This window comes from Idiotropiscis lumnitzeri, unplaced genomic scaffold, assembly GCF_059441095.1.
Source record: "Idiotropiscis lumnitzeri isolate Australia: NSW breed Sydney's pygmy pipehorse unplaced genomic scaffold, RoL_Ilum_1.0 HiC_scaffold_115, whole genome shotgun sequence".
NCBI lineage: Eukaryota > Metazoa > Chordata > Actinopteri > Syngnathiformes > Syngnathidae > Idiotropiscis > Idiotropiscis lumnitzeri.
In genome coordinates this window covers 50,725-59,178 of record NW_028283653.1, presented here as the reverse complement: position 1 = coordinate 59,178, position 8,454 = coordinate 50,725, and positions in this window count along the sequence as shown.

Here is an 8,454-nt window from a genome sequence, read left to right as displayed (position 1 = left end):
TAGATGTCTTCAGGTACCGACTCTTTATGTACATGTGAAGTTTTGGATTTTTAGCAGCATGTGCAAGAGAGTTATTAAGCATTTTGTCCATTGCGGCGAAGGAAATCTTAAGTGAAAACTTCGAAGCCCCGCCCCCGTCATATAGTATTTCGGAAACAAAAAGTTTTAGCCCCAGTGTTTGTCCCAGGTCTTAAGATGCTACAGACAGAATTTTAAGGCAATCAGATGAAGCCTTTAGGATCAGGGTGCAAAAGAATGACCCCTGTAAACATGCAAAAAAGGGCAAAAGTCGGACTTTCAAAAATTCATAACTCACTTCCTGTTCATATTAGACGTTTAAAATATCAAATTTCTCGCCATGCCCGATGAGACTGCCAAGTTTGGTGAGTTTTTGTGCATGTTTCGGGGGTCAAAAATGCAATCGAACAATCGGAAAAATAATAATAATAATAATTTCTACAAAAACAACAGGGACTTCGCAGTGGTCGCTGCTCAGGCCCTAATAATAATAATAATAATAATAATAAAAGTAATAATATTTTCTACAAAAACAATAGGGACCTCGCAGCCGTCGCAGCTCGGGCCCTAATAACAATTTCTAGAAAAACAATAGGGACCTCGCAGCGGTCACTGCTCGGGCCCTAATAATAATAATAATAATAATTTCCACAAAAACAATGGGGACCTCGTAGCGGTCGCTGCTCGGGCCCTAATAATAATTTCTACAAAAACAATAGGGACATCGCCGCGGTCGCTGCTCGGGCCCCAATAATAATTTCTACACAAAGTCCATTGTGGTGACCCGCCCCCTTTTAAGTAAATTCAAAATGGCCGACTTCCTGTAAAACCTAGCTCATTGCTCCAAGAGACTTTTTTGTAGGTCTTGGTCTTATACATACAGTGAACCCTCGCTACTTGGCGGTTCACCTTTCGCGGGTTCAGTGCTTCGCGGGTCTAAAAAATATTCGGGGGCATTATAGTTTCGCCGAGCGGCACGACGGGGCGCTGGAGCGGTTAGACGGCCGGTGTGCGCCGAAGAAGAGCGTGGGCGAAGAGGAGAGTGGACGAAGAAGAGCACGTTCCCCCGGACACGATCGGTTGGCGACGTTTCGCGCGGTTCGGACAGTACCAGAGCTCCGGCCGGCGTGCGTGGCAGTTAAGCCGTAGAGGAGAACCTTCCCAGGGCACGGGCGGTGCCAAGCGGCCCCTAAGTTTAACCGAATGGAAGCTCCGGAGGAGGAGGGCATGCTCGCGTCACAGTAAGCCGAAGAGGAGCACCTTCCCCGGGCACGGGCGGTTCCAAGCGGCCCCTAAGTTTAACCGAATGGAAGCTCCGGAGGAGGAGGGCATGCTCGCGTCACAGTAAGCCGAAGAGGAGCACCTTCCCCGGGCACGGGCGGTGCCAAGCGGCCCCTAAGTTTAACCGAATGGAAGCTCCGGGGGAGGAGGGCGGGTGTGTGTCACAGTTAAGCCGAATTGGAGCACCTCTTCCGCCCGGGCACGGGCGGTGCCAAGCGGCCCCTAAGTTTAACCGAATGGAAGCTCCGGGGGAGGAGGGCGGGCGTGTGTCACAGTTAAGCCGAATTGGAACACCTCTTCCGCCCGGGCACGAACGGAGCGCGAAGCTGTCAGTTATGAATGAATAAATGAATAAATAAATAAATAATTAAAGAATGCCACCTTTCATTTCACAGGGAACACCGGACGGCGTACCAGCAGGTAAAAGTCGGAGTAATTAAATAAATACAAAAAGAATGGCTGGGGAATAAAAAAATAATACGTTTTAATAATAATTTGTTTTTTTTGTTATAACATGAATTTCACTCTCTCTCTCTCTCTCTCCCCGTATATATATATATATATATATATATATATATATATATATATATATATATATATATATATATATATATATATATTATTATATATATTGTATTTTCTTTTAAGCATTTTTGAAGGTGCGCCGCTACTTCGCGGATTTTCAGTTTCCGCGGGTGGTCTCGGTCCCCATTAACCGCGATAACCGAGGGTTCACTGTACTCCATAAAATTTACAAAAAGCGAGGTGAAACACTCAACCAGGGCTGCTTTTTTGAACATTTCTCGAGGGCCATGGCGAGCCATTTCAAAAAAGCTGCACAACTAACGTATAAAATATTGATAAATTTGCTCTGCCTGATGTGTGTGTCAAGTTTCACGAGTTGTCGTTCATATTTAGAACCTCATAATCAGCGTTGTTTTATTGCCAAAAAGTGCAATGCCACTCCCACAACTTTTCACGAAAAAGGAAGAATTTCGTATTGTGACATCCTCATGGCCGAAACAGTCCTCCGAGCATATATGAGGGCGACCTTGTTGAGTTGCACGGAGAAAAACATCCAAGAAAATAACTTGTATTAGCTTTTACCAGTTGGTGGCGCTACTACTACGATGAAAAATAAGTTGGTAGATGTCTTCAGGGCTGAAGTATCCTCAAATGTGTACAACTTCGAGAAGATAGGATCATCTGAGTCATGTTGACGGAGCTTTTGTTGCCACAAAGTACAATCGGACTTTTCAGCACCGTAATTGCCACGCCTTTTGCCAAAACGTCACAAAACTCGGCAGAGAGTAAGATCATTGTCTTGAGTCTTTTCTGACTAATTTTCAGTCGGATTCGTCAAAAGGGCACCGTGCAGTACGTGAAAATTTAAATAAAAACAAATTATTGATTCCACTTGGCGGCGCTGTGTGTATAACAAAATAATAACATTAAGATGTCTTCAGGTCGGGACATTTTATTTACAGGTGAAGGTTTGGATTTTTAGGAGCATGTGCAGGGGAGTTATTAAGCATTCATTTATTTGTATTAGGTTCATTTTGTCTTCTTATTATTGATATTTGACAGATTCATTAAAAGCAGACAATTATGTTTTCGGTAAAATTTTTTACCTGACATGTTTCGGCGAGTCTTTCGCCTTCTTCAGAGTGTCGCATGATGGTGTCTTGAGACCCGTCTTTATCAGCTGATGTTCCATGAGGGTGTGACTTACCTGTCAAAAAAATGAAAAATCAGAGCAGTAAAAGAACAAGCACAACATGAACATTACAAATCAGCAATCACTGACCACTGCAAAAGGGAAAACCACATCATGGACCGGGAGAAGGGCAGGGTCATCCGCACCGAAGAGAACAAACAACAGCGCTGGATCAGAGAGGCCATTGAGATCTGCAAGCGAGGCATAAAAACCATGAACAGAGACAAGGGAGCCTTCATCCTCTCTACCACCTGGAGCAGCATCTTGGCGGAGTGAACGGACAGCGGGGGGCGTGACTTGCCTTCATTCTTGTGACAGGTAAGTCACGCCCTCATGGAACATCAGCTGATAAAGACGGGTCACAAGACACCATCATGTGACACTCTGAAGAAGGCGAAAGACTTTCGTATTGTGACATCCTGAAGGCCTAAACACTCATCCGAGCAAATATAAGGTAGATTTTGTTAACCTGCCCGGAGAAAAACATCAACGAAAATAATTTGTATTTGTTTTAACCAGTTGGTGGCGCTACCACTGCGATCAAAAATAAGTTGGCAGCCGTCTTCAGGGCCTGAATATCCTCAAATGTGAAAAATTTCGAGAAGATGGATCATCTGAATCATTTTGCAGGAACTTTTGTTGCCACGGAGAATAATCAGACTCTGCGGCACCGCAATAGCCACGCCCTTCGAAGGAAAGTCACAAAAATAGGGATAGAGTAAGATCAATGTCTTGAGTCTTTTCTAGCCAATTTTCAATCGGATTCGTTAAAAGGGCACCGTGCAGTACGTCAAAATGTAAAAAATGATATTGATTGGCGCAAGGTGTATAACTGAATATAAACATATAGATGTCTTCAGGTACCGACTCTTTATGTACATGTGAAGTTTTGGATTTTTAGCAGCATGTGCAAGAGAGTTATTAAGCATTTTGTCCATTGCGGCGAAGGAAATCTTAAGTGAAAACTTCGAAGCCCCGCCCCCGTCATATAGTATTTCGGAAACAAAAAATTTTAGTCCCAGTGTTTGTCCCAGGTCTTAAGATGCTACAGACAGAATTTTAAGGCAATCAGATGAAGCCTTTAGGATCAGGGTGCAAAAGAATGACCCCTGTAAACATGCAAAAAAGGGCAAAAGTCGGACTTTCAAAAATTCATAACTCACTTCCTGTTCATATTAGACGTTAAAATATCAAATTTTTCGCCATGCCCGATGAGACTGCCAAGTTTGGTGAATTTTTGTGCATGTTTCGGGGGACAAAAATGCAATCGAACAATCGGAAAAATAATAATAATAATAATTTCTACAAAAACAATAGGGACTTCGCAGCGGTCGCTGCTCAGGCCCTAATAATAATAATAATAATAATAATAATAAAAGTAATAATATTTTCTACAAAAACAGTAGGGACCTCGCAGCCGTCGCAGCTTGGGCCCTAATAACAATTTCTAGAAAAACAATAGGGACCTCGCAGCGGTCACTGCTCGGGCCCTAATAATAATAATAATAAAAATAATAATAATTTCCACAAAAACAATGGGGACCTCGTAGCGGTCGCTGCTCGGGCCCTAATAATAATTTCTACATAAACAATAGAGACCTCGCCGCGGTCGCTGCTCGGGCCCCAATAATAATTTCTACACAAAGTCCATTGTGGTGACCCGCCCCTTTTAAGTAAATTCAAAATGGCCGACTTCCTGTAAAACCTAGCTCATTGCTCCAAGAGACTTTTTTGTAGGTCTTGGTCTTATACATACGGTGAACCCTCGCTACTTCGCGGTTCACCTTTCGCGGGTTCAGTGCTTCGCGGGTATAAAAAATATTCGGGGGCATTGTAGTTTCGCCGAGCGGCACGACGGGCGCTGGAGCGGTTAGACGGCCGGCGTGCGCCGAAGAAGAGCGTGGGCGAAGAGGAGAGTGGACGAAGAAGAGCACGTTCCCCCGGACACGATCGGTGGCGACGTTTCGCGCGGTTCGGACAGTACCAGAGCTCCGGCCAGCGTGCGTGGCAGTTAAGCCGTAGAGGAGCACCTTCCCCGGGCACGGGCGGTGCCAAGCGGCCCCTAAGTTTAACCGAATGGAAGCTCCGGAGGAGGAGGGCATGCTCGCGTCACAGTAAGCCAAAGAGGAGCACCTTCCCCGGGCACGGGCGGTTCCAAGCGGCCCCTAAGTTTAACCGAATGGAAGCTCCGGAGGAGGCGGGCATGCTCGCGTCACAGTAAGCCGAAGAGGAGCACCTTCCCCGGGCACGGGCGGTGCCAAGCGGCCCCTAAGTTTAACCGAATGGAAGCTCCGGGGCAGGAGGGCGGGCGTGTGTCACAGTAAAGCCGAATTGGAACACCTCTTCCGCCCGGGCACGAACGGAGCGCGAAGCTGTCAGTTATGAATGAATAAATGAATAAATAAATAAATAAATAAAGAATGCCACCTTTCATTTCACAGGGCACACCGGACGGCGTACCAGCAGGTAAAAGTCGGAGTAATTAAATAAATACAAAAAGAATGGCTGGGGAATAAAAAAATAATACGTTTTAATAATAATTTGGTTTTTTTGTTATAAAATGAATTTCACTCTCTCTCTCCCCGTATATATATATATATATATATATATATATATATATATATATATTTATTATATATATTGTATATTTTTTTTAAGCATTTTTGAAGGTGCGCCGCTACTTCGCGGATTTTCAGTTTTCGCGGGTGGTCTCGGTACCCATTAACCGCGATAACCGAGGGTTCACTGTACTCCATAAAATTTACAAAAAGCGAGGTGAAACACTCAATCAGGGCTGCTTTTTTGAACATTTCTCAAGGGCCATGGCGAGCCATTTAAAAAAAGCTGCACAACTAACGTATAAAATATTGATAAATTTGCTCGGCCTGATGTGTGTGTAAAGTTTCACGAGTTGTCGTTCATATTTAGAACCTCATAATCAGCGTTGTTTTATTGCCGAACAGTGCAATGCCACTCCCACAACTTTTCACGAAAAAGGACTAATTTCGTATTGTGACATCCTCATGGCCGAAACAGTCATCCGAGCATATATGAGGGCGACCTTGTTGAGTTGCACGGAGAAAAACATCCAAGAAAATAACTTGTATTAGCTTTTACCAGTTGGTGGCGCTACTACTACGATGAAAAATAAGTTGGTAGATGTCTTCAGGGCTGAAGTATCCTCAAATGTGTACAACTTCGAGAAGATAGGATCATCTGAGTCATGTTGCCGGAGCTTTTGTTGCCACAAAGTACAATCGGATTTTTCAGCACCGTAATAGCCACGCCTTTTGCCAAAACGTCACAAAATTCGGCAGAGAGTAAGATCATTGTCTTGAGTCTTTTCTGACTAATTTTCAGTCGGATTCGTCAAAAGGGCACCGTGCAGTACGTGAAAATTAAAATAAAAACAAATTTTTGATTCCACTTGGCGGCGCTGTGTGTATAACAAAATAATAACATTAAGATGTCTTCAGGTCGGGACGTTTTATTTACAGGTGAAGGTTTGGATTTTTAGGAGCATGTGCAGGGGAGTTATTAAGCATTCATTTATTTGTATTAGGTTCATTTTGTCTTCTTATTATTGATATTTGACTGATTCATTAAAAGCAGACAATTATGTTTTAGGTTAATTTTTTACCTGACATGTTTCGGCGAGTCTTTCGCCTTCTTCAGAGTGTCGCATGATGGTGTCTTGAGACCCGTCTTTATCAGCTGATGTTCCATGAGGGTGTGACTTACCTGTCAAAAAAATGAAAAATCAGAGCAGTAAAAGAACAAGCACAACATGAACATTACAAATCAGCAATCACTGACCACTGCAAAAGGGAAAACCACATCATGGACCGGGAGAAGGGCAGGGTCATCCGCACCGAAGAGAACAAACAACAGCGCTGGATCAGAGAGGCCATTGAGATCTGCAAGCGAGGCATAAAAACCATGAACAGAGACAAGGGAGCCTTCATCCTCTCTACCACCTGGAGCAGCATCTTGGCGGAGTGAACGGACAGCGGGGGGCGTGACTTGCCTTCATTCTTGTGACAGGTAAGTCACGCCCTCATGGAACATCAGCTGATAAAGACGGGCCACAAGACACCATCATGTGACACTCTGAAGAAGGCGAAAGACTTTCGTATTGTGACATCCTCAAGGCCTAAACACTCATCCGATCAAAAATAAGTTGGCAGCCGTCTTCAGGGCCTGAATATCCTCAAATGTGAAAAATTTCGAGAAGATGGATCATCTGAATCATTTTGCAGGAACTTTTGTTGCCACGGAGATTAATCAGACTCTGCGGCACCGTAATAGCCACGCCCTTCGAAGGAAAGTCACAAAAATAGGGATAGAGTAAGATCAATGTCTTGAGTCTTTTCTAGCCAATTTTCAATCGGATTCGTTAAAAGGGCACCGTGCAGTACGTCAAAATGTAAAAAATGATATTGATTGGCGCAAGGTGTATAACTGAATATAAACATATAGATGTCTTCAGGTACCGACTCTTTATGTACATGTGAAGTTTTGGATTTTTAGCAGCATGTGCAGGAGAGTTATTAAGCATTTTGTCCATTGCGGCGAAGGAAATCTTAAGTGAAAACTTCGAAGCCCCGCCCCCGTTCATATAGTATTTCGGAAACAAAAAATTTTAGCCCCAGTGTTTGTCCCAGGTCTCAAGATGCTACAGACAGAATTTTAAGGCAATCAGATGAAGCCTTTAGGATCAGGGTGCAAAAGAATGACCCCTGTAAACATGCAAAAAAGGGCAAAAGTCGGACTTTCAAAAATTCATAACTCACTTCCTGTTCATATTAGACGTTTAAAATATCAAATTTCTCGCCATGCCCGATGAGACTGCCAAGTTTGGTGAGTTTTTGTGCATGTTTCGGGGGTCAAAAATGCAATCGAACAATCGGAAAAATAATAATAATAATAATTTCTACAAAAACAACAGGGACTTCGCAGTGGTCGCTGCTCAGGCCCTAATAATAATAATAATAATAATAATAATAAAAGTAATAATATTTTCTACAAAAACAATAGGGACCTCGCAGCCGTCGCAGCTCGGACCCTAATAACAATTTCTAGAAAAACAATAGGGACCTCGCAGCGGTCACTGCTCGGGCCCTAATAATAATAATAATAATAATTTCCACAAAAACAATGGGGACCTCGTAGCGGTCGCTGCTCGGGCCCTAATAATAATTTCTACAAAAACAATAGGGACATCGCCGCGGTCGCTGCTCGGGCCCCAATAATAATTTCTACACAAAGTCCATTGTGGTGACCCGCCCCCTTTTAAGTAAATTCAAAATGGCCGACTTCCTGTAAAACCTAGCTCATTGCTCCAAGAGACTTTTTTGTAGGTCTTGGTCTTATACATACAGTGAACCCTCGCTACTTGGCGGTTCACCTTTCGCGGGTTCAGTGCTTCGCGGGTCTAA